The sequence below is a fragment of the Aotus nancymaae genome, unplaced genomic scaffold (assembly GCF_030222135.1).
Source record: "Aotus nancymaae isolate 86718 unplaced genomic scaffold, 86718_ANA_hifiasm-v0.15.2.pri h1tg000010l, whole genome shotgun sequence".
Taxonomy (NCBI): domain Eukaryota; kingdom Metazoa; phylum Chordata; class Mammalia; order Primates; family Aotidae; genus Aotus; species Aotus nancymaae.
In genome coordinates, this window is record NW_026988421.1 from 66,253,630 (window position 1) to 66,277,619 (window position 23,990).

General features: G+C 38.0%; 1 protein-coding gene and 1 pseudogene across 2 annotated transcripts in view; one reads left to right on the top strand and one right to left on the bottom strand.

The window, feature by feature from the left end:
* ADK (adenosine kinase) overlaps window positions 1-23,990 on the top strand; it is a 561,731-nt gene that overhangs the window by 475,848 nt on the left and 61,893 nt on the right. The gene's annotated exons all lie outside the window — the stretch shown is intronic.
* Window positions 3,557-4,525, bottom strand: LOC105722595 (acidic leucine-rich nuclear phosphoprotein 32 family member A-like; annotated as a pseudogene).

Genomic DNA, 23,990 nt, shown 5'->3' on the forward strand with positions numbered 1-23,990 from the left:
TATATATTCTTAGGTTGTGCAACCATCACCACAATCAATTTTAGAACATTTTCGTCACCCCAGAAATTGTCTCTCTCCAGTTTCCCCCAACTTCTCCCAGCCTTAAGCAACCATTAATCTACTTTCTGCCTCTATGCATTTGCCTAGCCTGGAAATTGTATATAAATGGATTCTTACAATATGTGCTTTTCTGTGTTAGGCTGCTTCACTTACCATAATGTTTTCAAGGCTTATCCATATTATAGCATGTATCAGTATTTTACTTCTTTGTATTGCCATATAACATTCTGTTGCATGGTATATTCATTTCCTAGGGCTGCCATAATAAATTACCACCAAGTGAGTGGCTTAAAAGAACAGAAATTTATTATTTCACTGTTCTGAAGGCTAGAAGTCCAAAATAAAAGATATCAGCAGGGCCTTGCACCCTCTAAAAACTCTAGGAAATTGTTCTTGGTGTCTTCCTAGCTACTGGGCTCCTGCCAATCAATCTTTGGCATTCCTTGGTTTGTAGCTGTATCACTTCAGTATATCTGCCTCTGTCTTCACATGGCCTTCTTCCCTGTGTATATCTTTCTGTGCCCACTCCTTTTATTTTAAAGACACCAATAATTGGCTATATGGCCTAATATGATCTAGTGTGACCTAATCTTAACTAATTAATCTGCAAAGACTTTATTTCCAAATAAGGTCACATTTTCAGGTTCCAGATGGACATGAATTGAGGGCAACACCACACTATTCAGCTATCTACATATAGACAAGCAACATTTTGTTTACCTATTCTTCAATTAATGGAATTTTATTCCTGTATTTATTTATGCCCAAATGAGCAGATAGATGAGCATTTTCTCATTTCTCCTCCTTTTTATTTGAAAGGTACATACTGTTGATATATTTGCTTTTTCCTTTTTTTACTTTGTATTATATCCTGGAAGTGTTTTCATATCACTTCATAGAGCTCTCACTTATTCTAATCTAAATGTTCAGTCATAGATAATTTATTAATATATATGTAAGATGGAAATTGATTTAGTATTTTAATTTTTATGAATATGGAATGATGTGCACAATATATTGGGGGTGTTCTACAGGTTTTTTAATTCTTATTTTCAATGTATTATATTCACACAGTATGAAATTCCACCTTCTAATTATGTTTTCCATCTATTCAGCCCTTTCCCAGAGTCAACCAATGCTTCCACTGAATGTCAGCTATACATGTTGCTCCACATCTTGCCTTTTTGCTTAATATATCTTAGAGATTGTTCTATTTTTTATAGCTGCATAATGTTCCATTTTCTTGTCACATCATACTTTATTTTACTAATCCTCTTTTGATATACATCTTAGTATTTCTAGTCTTTTGCTACAACAAATATAGCAGCACTGTTTGCAGTGACCAAAATAATTGGAAACAACCCCAAAGGTCCATAAAGAGTAAACTGAATAAATTATATATTTATGTGCTAGCATACATAATGAAGAGAGAATGAATGGATTACCACTCAACTCAACAATATGAATGAATATAACAAACATAATGTGGAACAAAGTCAGACCCAAAAGAGTATATACAGACTTCCAATCTAAATAGGGTAGGGATAGCTCATGTCAGACCAGTCCTTCTTCAGGTAGCAATTATAACTCTGAATAAAATATTACAAAACCAACTACCTGGAGACACTGGAGAAGAATGAAAATTGGGCAGAAACTGAAGAAGAGACTATACTCGGAGGAGGAGAATGGCCTTGAGTACATTTCCTATTTTTATGACTCTTTCTCTAGGGCCAGCCTGAGTTGGCACCAAGTAGCATGTCTAAAATTTGGTAGAAAACATGCAGTCTTTCTGGCTTGAAGATCCAGAGGAAGAGTTTGGGTAAAAAGTGAGTGAGGAAATTTCAGAAAGGAGAAAAACCATACAGAGGTAGCCCTAAATTCTACATACAGCTTTGTCCAAATCTCCGGATGACCCCTGAATTATACATATGCAGAGTGGATTCCTAGCAGCCCAGCTAAGACCAAAAGAACTAAATAGAGATTTCTTATTATCCATTGCTGGGGTACAGAGTTTGGAATTTAAGTCTAGCCAAGTTTACTTGTCTACTTAAATAATAATCCTCTCCTTAGAAACATATTTGGTCTGTACAACAGAGGTCAGCTATTTTTTCTTAAAGGACAAGAGAGTAAATATTTTAGGTTCACAGGTCATGTGGTCTCTGTTCTAACTACTCAGCAATGCAGTTGTAGTGTAAAAATATCCACAGACAATAATGTAAACACATGGGTGTGGCTGCATATCATTAAAACTTTCTTTAGAAAAACAAGTGATCAGCCCACTGGCTATAGTTTGGCAGCACCTGCTCTACAGCGTCTCAATCACAGTATCCAAGGTACAAGAAAAAATTATGAGACAAACAAATACACATACTGAAGAACAAAAGCAATCAATGGAGATTAACTCTGAAATGATGCTCATGTATGAATTAGCAGACACGGATTTTAAAGCAATCTGTATAATTATTTTAACTGTACTCCAAGAGGTAGAGGAAAGTATGTTCATAATGGATAAACAATTAGAAAAATCTCATCAAAGAAAGAAACTTTAAAAAATAATAATTGTAGAACTGAAAGTATTTTTCAAATAAAAAATTTGCTAGGTACTCTTTCAGTAATTTAAAGATGACAAGAAGCAAAGTTGAATGTAGGTATGTAGAAATTATCAAGTGTAGAAAATGAAGAGGAAGAAACAGTGAACATGGCCAGGCGCGGTGGCTCATGCCTGTAATCACAGCACTTTGGGAGGCCAGGGCGGGTGGATCTCCTGAAATCAGGAGTTCGAGACCAGTCTGTCCAACGTGGTGAAACCCTGTCTCTACTAATAATACAAAAATTAGCTGGGTGTGGTGGCGCATGCCTATAGTCCCAGCTACTTGGGAGGGTGAGGGAGGAGAATCACTTGAACCTGGGAGGCAGAGGTTGCAGTGAGCCAAGATTGCACCACAGCACTCTAGCCTGAGCAACAGAGCAAGACTCCATCTCAGAAATAAAAAAAAAACCAGTGAACAGAACTTCTGTGATCTTTAGGACAATAACAAAGGCCTAATGTGTGCATAATTGGAGTCTAGGAAAGGAGTTCGAGAATGGGGCAAGATAAATGTTTGATGAATAATGGCTGAAAGTTTCCCACTTCTGGTCAAAGACACGAACTTAGGCATGAACCACAGGCAGAATAAATACAAAGAAAATCACACCTAAACATATAATTAGACTAGTGAAACTAAAGATAAAGAGAAGATATTGAAGAGCAAAACAGCACATTGCATAGAAGGGAAAATTATATGAACAACTGCAGATACCTTATCAGTAAGAGCAGAGATCAAAAGAAAATAGACCAACATCTTCAAAGTGCTGAAAGGAAACCACCAACCCAGAACTCTATCTCCAACAATATTTTCCTTCGTTGATGAAGGTGATATTAAAACATTTTTTTTTGGCAGTAAAAATAGTATTTTATTCCACCCGCATCCACCCTCCCTCCCCCCACAACCCCCAGTACACTTTTCCCCTCTCGTTCCCACAGCAACGTTACAATCAGAAAAAAATAAGTTTTAGGGGGCAGAATTGGAGGGGGGGAGGGGATATGGGTAAAAACAGTCAAATCACAATAGGAATTTTTCAAAATAGATTATTCCACTTAGTCGTCATCTTCTTCCTCATCTTCAGGTTCTCGTTTTCGCTTCTGACCCCTTTCTTCTTCACCAAGCTCTTCTTCATCTTCCTCATCATCTACCTCTCCATCATTATAACTTTCTTCATCCTCCTCCTCCTCTCCACTCACATCCTCCTCTTCACCATCCTCGTCCTCCTCGTCTTCCACTACCTGAGCATCTTCATCATATTCCTCCTCATCCTCATCCTCCTCCTCATCATCCAGGCCCTCCACGTAGCCCTCAGCATCCGAGTCAGGGGCCTCCTTATCGTTCCGGTCATAGCCGTCGAGAAATGTGAGTTGCGGGAGGAGCTTGAACACGTTTCCTCGGTAGTCATTCCGGTTGGTTACCTCGCAATTGAAAAGGTCTAAGCTCTTGAGGTTTTCTAACTTTGAGGTCTTTAATTTTGTTGCCACTTAAATTTAGATGCGTGAGGTTCGGACACTTTTCTGCCAATACTTCCAGGCCCCCTGAGACTCTGTTATTGCTTAGTTCAAGCTTCTTAAGTTTGTTTAACTTTGGTAAGTTTGCGATTGAGGTGAGGCCTACGTTGATTGTACTTAAGAATTCCAGTTCTTCAAATTCATCTGTGAGGCCTTCGAGTTTGCCTTCATTCGACCGACTGTTGTCCAGGACAAGTTCTTTCACATCAGAGAGCGTCCTGTTCCACAGCTCTAAATGAATCCGTCTGCCCATCTCCATCTCTCGTGCTCTCTCTCTGCAGAGGCTCCCCCGCCGGCGGAATTCAATCAATAAACCCTGAACCCACGGCCGCGCGTTTTAGGACTTTGAAGGCTCAACCAGCTCCGCTCGGTTCTCCTAAAACATTTTTATATAAACATAAGAGTATATACTATGTGATTCCATGTGTATAGTGTCAATAGAGATAGACATCAAATTACTTTTGGTGGAGTCGAGTAATTGCAAGGAAGGAATTTTTCACCATAACGAACCACCTCATAAATTTGTAACATAAAAAACATCAGTTTTATTTTCTCATGATTCTGCAATCAAGGCTAGGCTCAGCTGAGTAGTTGTGCTGGTCTTGACAGTCGTCACTTGTTAGCTACATTAAGGTAGTATGTTGGCTGCAGGCTAGACTCATTAGGGATGTCTATAATTCTGTTTAGTCTAAAGGCAAACATTTCCAGGGTCAGACTTACAATTTGTACTCTTCTCTGTATATGTCATACCTCAAAAGTCTGCTTTCAGGCCAGATGCAGTGGCTCACACCTGTAATCCCAATACTTTGGACGGCCAAGGCAGAAGGATTGTATGAGACCAGGAGTTGGAGACTAGCCTGGACAACGTAGCAAGACCCCATCTCTACCAAAAAAAAAAAAAAATTAGCTGGGCACAGTGGCACATGCTTGTAGTCCTACCTACTCAGAAGGCTGAGGCAAGGGGGTTCAGGGACCCCAGGAGTTCAAGGCCGCAGCACTCAGCCATGATTACACCCTTGTACTCCAGCCTGGGCAACAGAGTGAGACCCTGTCTGAAAAAAAAAAAAAAAAAGTCTACTTTCAAAGGGCAATAGATAATTCTTTTTAAATTACAATCTAACAAAAATGGAAACTACAAATGTTCCAGAAAATATAAGTATTTCTGTGTGACTAGTGTAGAGAAGACACATTAATAGGTGATAAAGTGAAAAAGATAACTTAGGGTTAGATTATAGTGAGATCTGAGTGCTTGGCTGCAGAGCTAGGTCTTAATTGAAGGGAAGTGGGAAACTATTGAAGGGTTTTGAGCAGAGGAATCATATGTTCAAAACAGTGGTTTAGGAGTATAATTCCATGCTAGTGTACAAATTAGACTGGAGGAGGGAGAGAATATTAGCAAACAGATCAATTTGGCAACAATTTAGATATGCACCAATAGAAATTGAATTTAAATGGTGGCAAGCTAATGGAAAAAATGATAATAAAATATATTGATGCTACATCTACAGAGATTGAGGGCCTACTATGTTATATGTACTCGGTAAGGAACTGTATATATTTTTGTCTTTATATTCAAGAAATGCACAATATATGAAATATAGAAGTGTAAAAAAATAATGACAATTTGTTGTAATAAGAACTATAGTAGATGAATGCTTAAGGTGTTGAGGACACAAGAATAGGAAGCAGCCAATAATACAGAGTCTAAGACATGCTTTACATAAGATTTAACCTTAGATGAGTAGTGACGTTTGCCAAACAAAGGAGGCAGAGAACAACATTCTAGCCAGAAGAAACAGCACATATAAAGTCATAGACAAAGAAGAGTAGCACATGGTGAATTGGGGGATGTAGTTCAGTATGTGTACATGTGCAAGCTAAGCACAGGTACAGAAGATAGAAAGATAAAGAAGGATCCTGTCACTATGGGCAAAAGACATCATGAAATATTTAGTGACTATATGAGATGAAACAGGATTTAGTGACTTTATAAGAAGACAAGGATGACTGTAATATTTTGAATTTAAGTGACTAGAAGAATAATGATAAACCTAGTATTAAGAATTATATAATTTATAGACATTTTTCATCTGAGTGGACATAAAATACCTAGGAGGTCTTTTTGTATATGTGTGAAGACTAGCACTAGATGTGTTTCATCAATGGAATTCTGAATATCAAATAATCATCACAGGTTTTTAAAGCCAGTCAACAGCCAAGAATTGATACTGACCATTGGCACAGTTTTTTTCAAAAATGACACACTATAAAAGAAAAAAAACTTGAATGAATGTTTTTCTCAGAAGAAAAGAAAAATGTTTAAATACGTATAGCATAACTGAAGAAAAAACAGAATTGCTGTGAATGTTCTAAAGCCTGGTTCTAAATAATCAAGTTAATTCCTCTTTCATTTGTTTTAAAATATTGTTGATCCAAGAACCAACAACCATCAGCTAATGCTGGAAGTCTATAATTATGCATTGATACATGAGAAGGCTGTCAGTCTCTACAGAAGACTGGTACATTGCTTAGCAGAATACTTGAGCCTGCTGTTGGTTCAGTGAATCTGTAGCTCAGAAATTTTCCTAGAAAGTAACCTCTGTTGTTTCTGTTGTTCAAATTAGATATCTGTTTGTGAAGACAAACCCCACTGGGTATGGGCAGTATTACCTTAATCATTTAAGGATAATTGATTAGAAATCCAAATCAAGCCTTGAGACTGCCAAGTCTAGAGGGGTGGCTGCCTAAGGATAGACAGCAGGAAGGGGTGGGAGCTTACAAAGATGCACGAGGAAATTTTTAGAATTGATGGATATGTTTGTTATTTGTTTATTTTTGATATGGAGTCTTGTTCTTTCACCTAGGCTGGAGTGCAGTGGTGTGATCTCAGCTCACTGCAACCTCCACCTTCCAGGTTCAAGCAATTCTCCTGCATCAGCGTCCCAAGTAGCTGGGACTATAGGCACACGCTGCCATGCCTGGCTAATTTTTTTGTATTTTTGTAGAGACAGGGTTTCACCATGTTGCCCAGGCTGGTGTGAACTCCTGAGCTCTTGCAATCTACCTGCCTCAACCTTCCAAAATGCTGGGATTACAGGCATGAGCCACCTCACTTGGCTGTTTGTTATTTTGATTGTGGTGATGGCTTCATGAGTAATACCCATTTAAACTATTCCAATTGTACGCTTAAATAGCGCAGTTTATTGCACGTCCATCATGCTTCAGTAAAGATGTTAGCAAAAGAAATTACTTTCATCTTAGAATGGTAAGATACACTGTTTTAAATCCTACACCATCATCCATATAAAGAAGAGATGGTCATTTAAAAATATTTATACAGGACTTGAAGCAATGTAGGTTGCCTGAGGTATAATGAATTGAGTGTCATGGTATTTAAAGTAGTCTTGACATAATATACTTTATTAAGATATAGATTTGTAAATTTATGCTAATTCTGAATGATTATTTTTCTTGAGTTGGTTTCTGTAGACAGAATGTTAAAGTGGGTTTTAAACAGGTTTTATATAATATATCAATACCACATTAGCTTGATTTTTTTTTTCTTGCAAGAGATGCGGAAAGATCGATGTCTTACATGCTCCATATCATTTCAATAAAGTTTTTTTGGCCAGGCATGGTGACTCACATCTGTAATCTCAACACCTTAAGAGGCTAAGGCTCGAGAATCACTTGAGGCCAGGAGTTCAAGACCAGCCTGGGAACATAGTGAGACCCTGCAAAAAAATATGGAAATTAGCCAGGTATGGTGGCACACGCCTATAGTCTTGGCTACTCAGGAGGCTGAGGCAGGTGCTCACATGAGCCCAGGAGCTCGAGGTTACAGTGAGCTATGGTCATACCACCTGCACTATAGAGAGTGAAACCAGTCTCAATCAATCAAACTTATTTGAACCTTTGTACATTTTTACTTTTATTGAGCTTTTCTTTAGAATCAATCAGATTTTTAATGGCTTTCTGTCAGTGACATCCTGGTTGTGGTTGAGACTAATATGAACTCTAGTTTGTAATTTTTGTTACTGTTTTTGTTTTGTTTTTTTGGAACAGGATCTCTGTTGCTAAGGCTGGAATACAGTGGTGCAGTCACGGCTCACTGAAACCCCTTTCTCCCAGGCTCAAGTGATCCTCCCACCTCAGTCTTCGGAGTAGCTGAGACTATAGGCATATGCCACCACACCTGCCTAATTTTTTGTAGAGACAGAGTTTCACCATATTGCCCAGGCAGGGCATGAACTACCAGACTCAAGCAATTCACCCACATCAGCTTCCCAAAGTGCTGGGATTATAGGCATGAACCACCATGCCCAGCTGAGCTCTAGTTATTGAAGATTAATACTGTAGGTTGAACCTGAATATATTAGAAGACATAGGGGACTTTCATAAAGAAGTTCAAATAAGTGAGATAGGAGAATCTTTTAAAAGAATTGTTATTTGATGCTAAGGGTGTAGTCATATGCTCTTAATATTGCTAGCGTGTAAATTGCTAAAACTTTTCCTATCTTTTTATACAGCAATTTCAGCTCTTAGAATTTACTCTAAATAATTTATCAGCCCGGGAACACTTTGGGAGGCTGAGGCGGGGCAGGTCACCTGAGGTCAGGAGTTCCAGACCAGTCTGGCTAATGTGGTGAAACCCTGTCTCTACTAAAAATACAAAAAAAAAAAAAAAAAATTAGCCAGGCGTGGTGGCGGGCACCTATAATCCCAGCTACTCTGGAGGCTGAGGCAGAAGAACTGCTTAAACCCAGGAGGCAGAGGTTGCAGTGAGCCAAGATCGCGCCATTGCACTCCAGGTTGGGCAACAAAAGGGAAACTGTCTCAAAAAAATAATAATAATAATTATAAAAAATCTGGAAGCATCTACATGTGAAGACATTCATGTCACTTTTATGTGTAATAGTAAAAAAAAAAGCAAACTATAATAGGTAAAGTGTGTTGTTTATTTAAGCCATCATTAAAAAGAATGTAGCAACTTGAAACTATATGTATTATGTTACATGAAAAATAAACCAACACAATGGGTTTATTTACTTTGTGAAACTTCACCACTTAGGATTTGAGGACTTTAAGTATAAATAAATCAAAACATAAAATTGCCTGCTATTACAAAGTAGCAAGAAAGGCTGGGCACTGTGGATCTCGCCTATAATTCCAGCACTTTGGGAGACTGAGGCAGGCAGATCACTTGAGGTCAGGAGTTCGAGACCAGCCTGGCCAACATGGTAAAACCTGTCTCCACTAAAATTACAAAAATTAGCCAAGCGTGGTGGCTTGCACCTGTAATCCCAGCTACACAGGAAGCTGAAGCAGGAGAATCACTTGAACCTAGGAGGCAGAGGTTGCAGTAAGCTTAGATCTTGCTACTGTATTCCAGCCTGGGCCACAGAACAAGACTCCATTCCAAAACAAAAACAATGTAGCAAGAGTGAGTATGCCAGTATGCTGGGGGTAAGATGTTAGATACTCTGTATTTTCCATATCTTATTTTCATACTTTAAAAAACATATCATTATTTTAAAATTTAGAATATGTTTCTAAAATAACATATTTCTTTTAATTACAAATACACAAATTCAGCAACCCTAAAGTAGCATTAGACTACTACTGGCTGAAGCTCTGGGGTTTTATTAGTACAATGATGACTTAATTAACAAATCCTCTATGAACAAAGCCTCTTTACCCAAGACTGGCCCTGGTGTAGTAGACATGAGGGAAGGACCAGTTTTCTCTGTGCTAGATCGGTAGCAGCGGGGACTAATGAGGCAGGGCCTTGAAAGTGGCTCTCTCTCAGATCTAACTCCTCAGGGATTGGCTAAAGCTGAAACTGAGGGCACTGGTGCACTCCTGGGACCTACACAGCCTGGTTACCCAGGTGTTGAAAAAACAATTTCTGTGCCAACACCATATGTGGCTTTTAAGAGACTCGGCAGGATTCTTGCTTTAGGCAGAGCATTCCTCGTGTGGAATGAGTAAGCTGGAAAATAACAAAGAGGGAATCCCATGTGCTAGGAAGCTTCCACTTGTCTTCTGTGTGCTCTGTATTCTGCTTTTTCAATTCTCTGGGCCTCATTTTATTCAACTATAAAGTGAAAGGAGTGGCTAAAAAATCTCTAATGTATCTTTCGGTTCTAATAGACTACATGTTTAAATCGAGAGTCAGCAAACTTTTTGTAAAGGGTCAAATAGTAATTACTTTCTGCTTTGCAGGGCATACTACCTCTGTTGCAAGTGTTCAACTTTCCCTCTGTAGTGTGAAAACAGCCATATGTAAACAAATAGGTGTGGCTGTATTCCAATAAAACTCTGTTTATAAAAATAGGAAGCTATCCAGATTTGGCCCACAGGTCATATTTTAACAAGCCCAGGTCTGATGTTAATGTAATGGGAATGTCATATTAAAAGAATTATTTGACAAATAGGATATAATCCTTATTTCATAGAGACCACTCTCTCAGACTTTTTAACTTTTAAAGAGTAGGCAAATATAAAATATTATTTCACTGTTAGGATGTAATGCCATAGGAAAAAGATTTAAAATACTCTGTCCCCAAACTGTTGTTGTAAATTATCTGAAATAGAGCCTTTGAGTTCCCAATTAAGGAAGAAAATGGTGTCTGTAACACCTGTGACTGGGTTATTTTAAGTCTTCAAAAGTTGGGGGCCCAGTAGGAGACAGTCTCAAGGGCCTGTTAATTTTCTTTCTGATCAAATGGGCTAATATGCTTTTCGTAGTAGAAGGTAGGCTGTGGACCCTTTACTATTTTATTTTTCTAAATTTCTGGTGGCTAGACATAATAGCCCATGCCTATAATCCCAGGCTGAGGAAGAAGGATCCCTTGAGCCCAGGAGTTTGAGATCAGCCTGGGTAACATAGCAAAACCCCATCTCTACTGAAAAAAAAAAAAAAACTTTTTAAAAATTAAAAATAAATAGATAATTTTTTGATGGTCCAGAAAGGGGCAGCTGCCATGCTTGGCAGGTTTCAGATCCCCATCTATCTTGCGTTGGGTTTATATCTTGGTCTTAAATTATCAGTATTCTAATGTGGAGATAAGTTTGTCTTCACTTTGGAGACCTTTGTTAGGCTTTAGCTAGTATAGTTTGTCTAATGCATTTATATAAAACTTGTTTCCAACAATGAAAAAGTAATTACAGGTTGGAATATTTAATTCAGGCCCATTACTACATAAAAGGATCAGCACAGTGGTACTTTATCTGACTAGGGAAGTCTAAAATATTCTTGTTGGCCAGCTTGCTTTCATATAAGCACTGTCTGGAATCTTTATTTTCTAAGTTGCAGAGCATGAATTCCTTATTGGCCTATCCCACTAGCCACAGCTGTGAGCACAGCAGAACTGACACATTCCTAGTAATTATAGCTTGTTCAGAGTGAGCAGGGCCACCTTCCCAGCATAGTGACAGCTATAGCCCTTAATCGAATGCAGTGGTTCTCAAAGTGTAGACCCACTGGGGGTGCTCTCTCTGAGGCTCTTTCAAGGAATCTCTTCTATAAAGCCAAAACTACTTCACAGTAATTCAAAGATATTATTTGCCTTTTTGACTCTAAATGGCAGTAGAGTTTTCCAGAGACTACATAATGTATGATATCACAACAGATTGAATACTGAAGAATATGTAAAAATCCAGCTGACTTCTCTTACCTGAGTATTAAAGAGATTAGCAAAAACTTAAATGCCATACTCTTTATTAACATTTTTGTTTAGAATATGTTAAAATGTAGGTTTATTCAGAAATTTTTAAAGATCATTTAAATTTCTAATATAGTAAATACTAATAAATATGACTCTCACAAAATTTATTTGGATTCTTCAGTATATTTTTTCTTTTTTTTTTCTGGCTTAGATTTTTTTGATGGACTCAATGTTTTTAAAAATTTAAAAAGAGACAGGGTCTCACTATGTTGCCCAAGCTGGTTTCAAACTTCTGGGCTCAAACAATCCTCCTGCCTCACCCTCTCAAAGTGCTGGCATTACAGGTGCAAGCCACTGCTCCTGGCCTCAATAATTTTTTAAGAGAAAAAGTTTGAGAACCCCTCCTCTAATGTAATATCCTTAGTTGCAGTACTCTGATCTCATGGTTACTGAAATCATCTTTACCATATTCCCTCTTCTATCTACTAAAATTCTCCCCAGAGATAACACTTGTTAAAAATTTAGTGATTACTTCTAGGCATCTTTCTACTGAGTGCTTGCATTCACACATATTACATAATTTTACATTTATTGGATCATACTATGGTCTTCCAAAACTTATTCTCCTGAGTTTAATTTTTCTACCTGATCACACTCTGAATTCTTCTAAAATCCTAAGGTCTTTTTTTTTTAAGACAGGGTCTCACTCTGTCACTTATCACCCAAGCTGGAGGGCAGTAGCATGATCATAGCTCACTGTAACCTCAAACTCCTGGGCTCAAGGTATCCTCTTACCTCAGCCTTCTGAGTAGGTAGGACTACAGGTATATGCCACCATACCTGGCTAATATTTTTTATTTTTTGAGATGGAGATTTGCTGTCGCCCAGAATGGAGTGCAGTGGCATGATCTTAGCTCACTGCAACCTCTGCCTCCTGGGTTCAAGCAATTCTCCTGCCTCAGCCTCCTGAGTAGCTGGGATTACAGGTGCGTGCCACCACGCCCAGCTAATTTTTTTATTTTTAGTAGAGATGGGTTTCACCATGTTTTCAGGCTGGTCTTGAACTCCTGACCTTGTGATCCACCTGCCTCGGCCTCCCAAAGTGCTGGGATTACAGGCATGAGCCATCGCGCCCGGCCACTAATTTTTTTATTTTTAGTAAAGACAAGGGTCTCACTGTGTTGCCCAGGCTGGTCTCAAATGCCTCAAGCAAGCAATCCTCCCACCTCAGCCTCAAAGTGCTGGGATTACAGGCAGGAGTCACCATGCTTAGCCTAAATCCTAAGGTCTTAAAATTAAAAGGGACAGAGGGATCATCCTATCCCATTCCCAACTCAAGTCAGAAATCCTTTCTAAAACATTCACAACCTGAGGGGTCTATTTCGTTTTTTATAAACCCTACATTGTTAGAAACTTTTTCCTTCTGTTGGACATGAATTTGCTTCTTGATAAGTTTTACCTATAGATTCTAGTTCTACTTTGGGGAACTATATAGAATGCGTCTTATCTGTCTTCACTGGGCTTCATTCTGGGTATTTTCTTCTGATCTACCTTCCGGTTCACTAATTCTTTCTTTTTCTTTTTTTTTTTTTTCTGAGACAGTCTCGCTCTGTCGCCAGGTGCCAGGCTAGAGTGCAGTGGCGCAAGCTTGGCTCACTGCAGCCTCTGCCTCCCGGGTTCAAGCAATGCTCCTGCCTCAGCCTCCCAAGTAGCTGGGACTACAGGTGCGCGCCACCACACCCAGCTAATTTTTGTATTTTTTTAGTAGAGATGGGGTTTCACCATGTTGGCCAGGATGCTCTCAATCTCTTAACCTCATGATCCGCCCACCTCCGCCTCCCAAAGTGCTGGGATTACAGGTGTGAGCCACTGTGCCCGGCCCACTAATTCTTTTTTAAATTGTGTCTAAGCTTCTATTAAAACTATCCACTGAATTTTCATTTTCAATTTTCATTTAAATCTGTCTGTTGCATTCTAGGCCTCTTAAAATTCTCAATTTTATCCTTAACTCTTGATCAGTAAGCACAGTTATTTCAAAATTTCTATTTGTAAGTTCAATATCTGGAACTGCTTTATTAAGCTGTAATTTCTGCTGTTTTTAATTTCCTACTTGCCTCTTTATGTTTTATTGTGGGTAATGTGTTATATTTGCAAAATTGCTTATAGAAATCATTCGAGGTATAGGATGATTCATGTTTGCTTTTGGCAGGCATGGGGACATTGGCACACTGGAATTATCTTAATCTAAGTTTAGAGATTTAGATGATTAGAGGCTAAGCTACAGTCCCTTTTCTAGGTCTTTCTACTGCCAGTTCACACACTCTTAATCCTTTTGATTCCCACCCTGAGATAAGGAGATTTTAACTAGGGTCATTTCTTTTGACAGACTCTGGGTTCCAGACTCTGTCCTCCTAGCAACATCACACACCAGACTCACCTCTCTGGGTTTCTATCATCCTCTGTATTATAGCCTGGTAATTATTCATTCTTTTATTAGGACTTCAATGCCTTCAAACAGATTTTTTAAAAATACGTCCAGAGGTTCTAATTCTTGATAAGATGGTCTAAATTACCTAGGCTGCCATTAGTCCCTGCAACCTACTTAAATCCATATTAATATTTTTCTGTCCTTCTGGATTGCTTAGGAAACTGTTAGAGAGCAGGGGTAACCCTGACCGGGGCATCTGTACCACATTCAACTGGATGCTCTTTAAGAGCTCCTCTTGAAGGTTTAATCTGATACTAATCAGATAGAAAGTACAGTCTTTATGAACAGATTTAGTCTTCCCACAGGGATGAGTTCAGTTAAGAGGAGCAATGGATACCGTGTACAGTGACCCCATTTTTCTTCATGCTTGTATTATAGTCTTCTTGTAATAAAACTACTACTCAGAATGAAAGGTCTTGATTTAGGATTTAAGCCAACTAAAACAAAAAGTTTTAAACAAGCTATTGTTCAAACTTTGACTTCAGTGAAAGAATATATATATATATATTTTTTTTTTGGCAGCAGAGTCTCACTCTGCCACCCGAAAGGTGCGGTCATAGATCACTGTAACTTTGAACTCCTGGGTTCTACCAATCCTCCCGCCTCAGACTCCTGAATAGCTAGGAGAACAAGCGCCACCACACCCAGCTGATTTTTTAAATTTTTTGTAGAGATGAGGCTCTGTAAGTTGCCCAACCTTGTCTCAACAAGTGATCCTCTTGCCTTGGCCTCCCAAATATGCTGAGATTGCAGACATGAGCCACCATGCCCGGCCTGGTTTATTTAAAAAACACTTTTGCTGCTCTTTTTTTAAAACATTAATTATATGTATGCACATTTTATTTTATCTGACGCTTCTCTAAATTCCTTTAGCCCATCTCTTATCCAACTAGTCGTGTGGGAATTGGCTCTTTGAGGAGTTAAATATTTAATATTAACCTCTAGGTAGTACAGAGCAGCCCAATGTGTTTCACTTTTGTATTATACCTTCATTAGCACTGAGTTTTCTATATCAGCTTTTCTAGAATTTTTGTTTCAAAATTGTATTATTCTAATTTATTTCCAATTTTCTCTTCTAAATGTTTGTCCATCCCCTACTCCCTGCCCCAAGGCACATGTACTGTCTTTTATCCTTTTATTCATATGTGCCCATAAATTCTAAACTCAAAGATTTCTAGTTCTCTTTTATATATGTGGCACATTTCTACTTCTTCTCTGTTCAATACATTTTTGTAATTTATTCAGTTTTCTTTAGTGTTTGAGGTTCTCTAGTGTGTCATTTCATTTCACATATCAGAGCAATTCCTACCATTCTTATATGGAGTCTCTTACATGATTTTTTAATGAGTAAAGTGCAATATTGAGCAACATTGAAGATTTTATTTCTTCATCTAAAACATAATATTTATTTAATAATGAAATGGAAATACAGGTTTTGCAAAAGGGAGAAAGGTGTTTCTCTAAATATTATACCTGTGACAAAAAGCTGCAAGTGCTACTACCACTGTTTTGTGACCCCTGAATGATTTCTGCTTTCTTTATATTAGTACTTACTCTAATAGTAATTGAACTCCCAAAAAGATCACAAAGTCCTCAATTGCTAGCTTTATAAATACATTGATGAGTACCTTGTTTGATGAGATAAAAGCTTCAGTAAGTGATATCCCCACCTGTGAATAATTTCAAAATATTATTTGTCTAATACGTTGTTGTCAGTGACAACTGAACAAGAACTTTAAGAAGCAGTTGGCTGTCCATTAATGGCAGATTTCAAGGCTATGCAAATTGTGCCAGTTCAGCCCTGCATTTTTCTATATTATCATATCAATTGAGTCAGTTCAGAGTAGACAAAGCAAGGTTATGGGAACCACCTAGAGTATCATGCACCATTTAACATCAATGCAGCATACATGAACATCTGCAACTTCAATCTTATTAACAGAGGATACAATGGAAGGCAGTAAACAGCTTTCTTCATCACTTAATTGCAAAATAGTATTTCCTAATGTTTGCATTGTTTATCAACAGGAACTTCATCAATAATTGTATAATTATGGTTGCCTAGATCACAGTGCGCTCATGCATCTTGTCACTTATAGAGTGGACTGAATTTAATCTGAATTTGAACACATAATACAAGGATAATAATATAAGTTCCTTGAAATGTGAGTTGTTGCATAGTACAAAAATTTTGTGTAGTAGGAGAATGGCAAGTTATGATTCTTCAGTCACTTTGGGGATTAACACAGGGAAAAGAAAGACTGAAAGGCAGTGAAGGATAAGGGGAAGCCACTAGTTAGATTCAAACATAGGCCCATTGAACATGAGAGTAGGTTATGTTCCTTAGAAGTAATCATGAGTAATTCAATGTTTGTTTAGGCCCAAATTGAGCTGAATTAAAACAGGATTATTATGCTTAGGTCTTCCCTTCAGTCTCTGTACTTAAAGAGAGAAAATGACAGAAAACTACAAATATAGTGAGGAAAAAGCTATGGTGGCCAAAGATAAAAATACCAAATGCTGAGGAAAGCCTTGACATAGCTGCTCAGCCTTCACTGTCGTTGCTTTTGAAGCCTGATAATGCCATTACTCCCAACTAGCAAATGTTAGTATTACAGTAAGCAGTCAAGTATAGTCTTCAGGCTATATAGTAGCAGTTTCACAGTGCAAAATATTGAAGAAAAAAATGAAGGAGAATGATATAAGCTCAGCCACAGTTACTGGTGTGGTCAATGGGAGTTGCCTCACAAGAGAGCAGGAAAAGGAAAATGTGAAAAACAGTAGGTGCATTTAAAGCATGTAAGACAAGGGCTGGCTAGTCTGAAAAGTTTGTCTGTTTTAATCAAGAAAATCTCACTTTTTTATGCAAATCCATTTTATATTTAAGGAAAAATATAAGGCCTGTTCATGAAATTACACTTAAAATATTTTAATTTGCTGTTAGAATCTCCTCCCCACCCCAAATTAAAAGGTATTACATTGTATATTGAGTGAGCTCCATTTGTACTCAACTCTTCCCAATTGATAAACATAGTCATTTCCTTAAAAAAAAAAAAACCTCTAAATTTAGAATGTTTCCTCTCTCTAATTAATCTGTATTTATGCCTTTAATAATTATCTGTTCATTTTCTAGCAGCAAATATTTGTTCTCAGAATAAATTGTACAAGGAAGAAAAAAAAAGATAGCTACCCACAGTGTAGTATCCACAGATGATATAGAGTTGTGTGGTTCTTGAGTATAATAGACATAACAAAAGCTTTCTTAATATGATAGTTAATCTATTATTTTCCCTATTTGGGGGATGCTAAGAACTGGTTTATTAGAGGTAATAGTTTGACCTATAGTTATTTGTGTTAAAAGATTTTTTAAAGGTAATTACATCCTCTACTATAAACTTGAAAAAGTTGTTCTAACTGTGCAGAATGAGAGGAGAGATATTACTATATACATATATATAAGCATATATGCCTCTTACCTGAATACCTCAGGGAGCACACTTTTCTGAACTGGGGCTTTGCAATAAATGTGTGTACTACTAACTCTGACACATGTATAGTTCTCTTTTAAAGAACTTGCATGCAGACATTATTCAGGAACCTCTTCTAGGAGCTATTTATCAAAACTGCTGTGATAGTAACTTTGTCCTAATGAGTTTCAGTCTCTGTTTAGGGAGTAATCGATAAGCTACAAATTAATGTTCCATATTCACATTATACTGCACATATAATTATTTTGAGATGAGGCAAATCCTATGCATTTAATTCACAGCTGTAATTAAGTAAGCTCATTTGATACTAATTAGGTAAGCCTAAAAGGATCATAGGTTTGTATATTTAATTATCAAGGTACAATCAGCAACTAATTTCGTGAAAAGCTTTCCTATCTTGAGTTCAACACTGATCTCAGCCCACAGATACAATTTATCTTCTTGCATCTTCAATAGATTTAAATGGATTGTGAATTGGTAAGTTAGCTTCTTTTATATATATATATATACTTGGTAAGTTAGCTTCTTTGTTATAAAATATATATATATGTACACACACACATATGTATGTATATATGTATGTATCTTGTCATGTGAAAAAACAGGCTTAAGAATATAGAAATTCTATAATCTGACAAAACTATCCTTAAGAAGTCAAGGAGAAATTAAGACATTTCCAGATAAAATATAAAGAGGTTTATTGCTAATAGACCTGTCCTACAACATGAGGTCACTGAATGTAGATTTCAGAAGAGCTCTGTATGTGCAGAATTAATTCTCATTAGCCAATCTGAGCAGGCTCCAGCACACCACTGACAGTTAAAAGAGATAGATAACTGATATGAGCAACCATATGAATGAATTGCAAAACATTATGCTAAAAAAATGTGCTGAGGTAAGAAGCCAGATATAAAAGAACATATACTGTGTGATTACATTTGAATCATTATATTCAAATAATTATATTTGAATTTAGAACAGGCAATATTAATTTACAGTGATAGAAATCAGAATAGTAGCTTTTTGGTTTTTGTTTTATTGAGAATTTGGCTATGAAGGGATATGAAGGAACTTTCTTCCTTTCTTTCTTTCTTTCTTTCTTTCTTTCTTTTTTGGTGACAGAGTCTCGGTCTTGTCACCCAGGCTGGAGTGCAATAGCACAATCGCAGCTCACTGCAACCTCCACCTCCTGCGTTCCAGCAATTCTCCTGCCTCAGCCTCCCAAGTAGCTGGGATTACAGGTGCCCACCACCACGCCTGGCTAATTTTTTTTTGTATTTTTAGTGGAGACGAGGTTTCACTATGTTGACCAGGCTGGTCTCAAACTTGTGACTTCTGGTAATTCGCCCACCTCAGCCTCCCAAAGTGCTGGGATTACAGGTATGAGCACTGCCAAGCCAGGAACTTTCTTAGATGAAAATATTCATAGCAGCATTGCCCAATAGTACTTTCTACATAACTATCAACATAACAATTGTGTTTCAGTCTCTGCTTAGGAAAAATAAAAAACCGAACAGCAATTTAAAGATAGGCACGGTGGTTCGCACCTGTAATCCCAGCACTTTGGGAGGTCAAGGCAGGCAGATCACTTGAGGTCAGGAGTTAGAAACCAGCATGGCCAACATGGTGAAACCCCGTCTCTACTAAAAATACAAAAATTAGCCAGCCATAGTGGCAAGCACCTGTAATCCCAAGTACTTGGGAGGCTGAAGCAGGAGAATTGCTTGACCCCAGGAGGCAGAGGTTGCAGTGAGCCGAGATCACGCCACTGCACTCCAGCGGGGGCAAAAGAGCGAAATTTAGTCTAGAAAAAAAAAAGCCTAGTAGTAAGATGGAACCTGGTATGCTAGTATATATTTAACAGTCAGCTCATAGCAAACCAAGCCCTAGTTCGTTTTTTAATTTCCGTGGTATAAATACTCCCACCATGACTCCCATGTCAGACTACCAAGATGAAGGCATTGAATGGTGAATTAGGAAGAGAAATGTACAATCAACTCATAAGCTGGTGTGAACCCAGTTTCTGAACTGCTACCAATCACTATCATTGAGGGACCAAATTTTCTTGGTTTTAGTTTAGTTCTTCAGATTAATCAATCTTTCCCAGAGCTGTATCTTTGCCCAGAGACTTTATTGAACCTCACATATGTCTGGCTAGGCTCAACTTTAGATCCTTTAACAGAAGGAAGAACATGAGGGCTGGGTGCAGTGGCTCACACCTGTAATCCTAGCACTTTAGGAGGCTGAGGTGGGCAGATGACTTGAGGTCAAGAGTCTGAGATCAGCATGGCCAACATGATGAAACCCTGTCTCTACTAAAAATACAAAAATTAGTTGGTCATGGTGGCGGGTGCCTGTAATCCCAGCTACTTGGAAGGGTAAGACAGGAGAATTGCTTGAACCCAGGAAGCAGAGGTTGTAGTGAGCCGAAGTCTTGCCACTGCACTCCAGCCTGAGTGACAGAGCAAGACTCTGTCTCAAAAAAACAGAGAGAGAATAACATTAACAGGAGTATGATCCTTAAAGTATTTCTGCAACTTTTTTTTCCCTGATGCTGCAGCTTCTATTTGTAAAGAATGATGAGAAATACAACCAAGCTTTAAAATCAGTGTACTTGAGAGGTTTTTGTTTGTTTGTTTTTACAGGTAATTAACCATATGTTACACATTTTAATCTGCTTTTAAGTGCAAGAGAGATTGGCAAATGACTCAATAAAGAAAACAGTTCTGCATAAATTGGATAAAATGGTTGTTTACTGGTTTTTATTGCTGTGTAGACAAGTAATCAGTGACTCCAGTTTACTTTATTGGACGATAAATAGTACTCAGAACTTTCATCAGTGTTTGATTGTCAGGGTGCCCATTGAAATTGACTTGATATTTTAGGGAACTTTAATTTTATTGTACAGTATACAATGTTTAAAAAAATTCATCTTTCAGTATAAACCTATGACATTGCCTTGTGGCATTATCATCCCTGAAATGGTTTCTTGCTCTAAGGTTTCTTCTATGACATAAAGAAAAAAGGAACGTTTGGTTCCCTCATATCTAATACAATTTTTCCTTTGTAAATTCTAAATATTTTCCATTGCCACCATCAACAATTCAAATAATAATCTTGCTGATGGAAAGTCCATGTTAGAAAGACCTCCTTCTTCAAAAATAAAGAACTTTATATATACATATCCATTTTGAAAATCTTGACCATTGTGCTCAGAAGGAGATATATGATTTTAAGAAGGATCACATTTAGAATACCAATAACGTCCTACTATTGTAATGATTAGGACCAGACTGCTAAAAAGAAAGCAACTGATGTTTGACCTTTCAGTATTTTCTATAACTATGATACCTTGGTTCAAATTATCTAATAAATGCTTCTTCCTATTCTCCCAGCCCCAGAGTCCATGATCTCTTTATAAAGAAGAATCATATGCATACAGATATGACTTGAATTTATATAGCATCCTCATGAGGTGAATCCCACCTGTGCATCACTAGGATTCATTTGATTGCCCTGGTTTGATCCAATTCACAAATACTGGTAAAATGATCAGATGGAGGAGGATGGTGGCTGCTGTCTACTCTAGACATTTTGTTCTGGAATCTCTGCAACCCAGGAGGGGCCAGTTGAGCCAACCCATTCCACCCTTTGGCAGCCATTGTCCCAGTTTCCCCCAGGGCCCATGGGGCTTCCTCTCACAGCAGCTGTGAATGGCACAGCGATTTTCCCACAGCATCGAGATGGCACATCCTTGCTGCTAGGGCCTTGTCCCTGCTGTTTATTCTTGTATTTATGTCTTAATCTCTTCAATTGACTGCATCCTCCAAAGGTAGGGGGAAGGTCTGTGGGAAGGTACAGGCTTCTCTTGGTGGCTGTTGGGCCATAGGGCAGGAAGTGTGAGGACTGCAGCTTTTGCTAGTGCTCCCTTCTTCCTCCCAGAGGCAGCATAGGAGAGAGAGCAATAACTGAGTCTGAGATTTAAGCATGGGATCCCAGCTCATCGGTTCCTGGTTCTGTGTCCTTGGACAAACTACCTAACCTTTCTGAGCCTCCTATTCCTCATCTGACAAAAATGGGAATGATACTTACTTCGCAGGGTTGACATGAGGATTAGATGGGATATTATAGATGAAAACTTCTTGCACAAGGCCAGAACCAGTAGGCACTCAATAAATGTTAGTTTCCTTCTAAGTAAGTAAATAAATAAATAATCAGTGTTAATTCAAAGTCCCCACCTGAGAGCTTTCTATGTTTTGGGTTTTGTTTTGTTTTAGAGACAGGGTCTCATTCTTTCACATAGGCTGGAGTTCAGTGGTACAATCACAGCTCACTGCATCCTCAAATTCCTGGACCCAAGGGATGCTCCTGCCTCAGCCTCCTGAGTAGCTGGAACTATGGACATATGGCACCATACCTAGCTAATTTTTTTTTAATCTGAAGACTACCTCTGTGGACAATTTTTTAAATTTTTTTGTAGAAATGGAGTCATGCTTTGTTGTCCAGGCTGGTCTTGAACTCCTGGCCTCAAGTGTTCCTCCCACCTTGGCCTCTTGGTGATCCTCCTACCTTGGCTGAGACAACAAGTGTGAGCCACTGCACCCAGTCAGCCTTCTATCTTTAAACAGGATCTGAATCTAGATTTATCAACTCATAAACATGTCCTCATTTTTAAATGATGGAATAATGGAAAGTGAAAGCTCCAATCAAATCATATTTTCATTATTTCCAGAATGTGTTCAGCACAGTTAAGTCTGGAAAGGATTTTGGGAAAGGTTGTGCAAGGTTAAATTTATTCACTATTGAGTAAATGGTGAATAAATTCACACTACCTGCTAAATTTCAAGCAATTGTATGATTTACTTTTATACAAGCATCTGAAATGCTAGATTATTAAATCCCAAAGGCAGGATCATTGACAACTAGAAACGTAAGTTTACTTGCTTATGTGGTTTACTAAACTAAGAGAAATACAGTACAGTTATGTACTACTTAAGATCAGTCAGAAAATTTATAGTGAGTTCATATTATACTAGATTCTGGGAGAGAATCAAGTGTAAAACATACACCAGTCTCAAAGAACTTAAAATCTAGTAGGAATAATCATTACATTCAGCAATAAATGTTAATTGAGCACCTACTCTCTACTAGATACAGTACTAAAAGCTGAGAATAAGATTAAGTCATAATTCCTACCCATAAAGAGCTCATAGTTTAGTTGAGAAAATATTTGTAAATAAGTAATTATAACTATGATAGATACTTTCCTGGAAAAATGTGAAGGTTATAAGGGATGGCATTAAAGAGAGTAATTAGTTCTGCTTGGAGGTCAAGGACTATAGCTAAGAAAACATGCCTTATCTGGGATTTGAAACTGAGAGTGAAAAACAATTTGAAATGTAAACGTGCTATATACACAAGAATAAAAGACCATGGCACATTTACGAAATCATGAATATGACCAAAGAGTAACTGTTTGACTAAAGTTACTCTTTTGGTCAGGGAAAGTTTGAACAATAGGCTGGATTCATATCCTAGAGTTAAGAATTCATTCAATAGAGAACCATTGAAGAGTTTTTAATGGTAATAACAACAGATTTGTGGTCATGAAAAATTACTCCGTTTATTCAACATATATTTATTAAGCCCCTATAATGTACCAGGCATATATTCCACATATATTTATTGAGCTCCTATAATATACCAGGCGTAGTTCTGGATGCTAGGGATCATCAGAAAAAAATTTGCCTTTTCTATAGCCCCTCTTAAGTAGGCAGCCAAGTTTTGTGCCCTGAACCCTAGCTCCTTTCCTGTGCTCAGCTGAATGAATCAGAATTAGCAACCTAACTAAAGGTAGACAGTCCATAGATGGTCAGTGAGCTGTGAGCTGAAGCAGCAGAGGAAACCAGTTTTTTGTTTGTTTGTTTTTGAGATAGGATCTCCCTCTGTCACCCAAGCTGGAGTGCAGTGGTACTATCATAGCTTACTTACTACAACCCCAACCTCCTGGGCTACAGCAATTCACCCACCTTAGTTAGCCTCCCAAGTAACTGGGACTACTGGCATGCACCACCATGCATGGCTGACTTTTTACTTTTTTTTAGAGACAAGCTGTTGTGCAGGCTGATCTCGAACTCCTGTATTCAAGCAATTCTCCATCTCAGACTCCCAAGGCTCTGGGATTACAG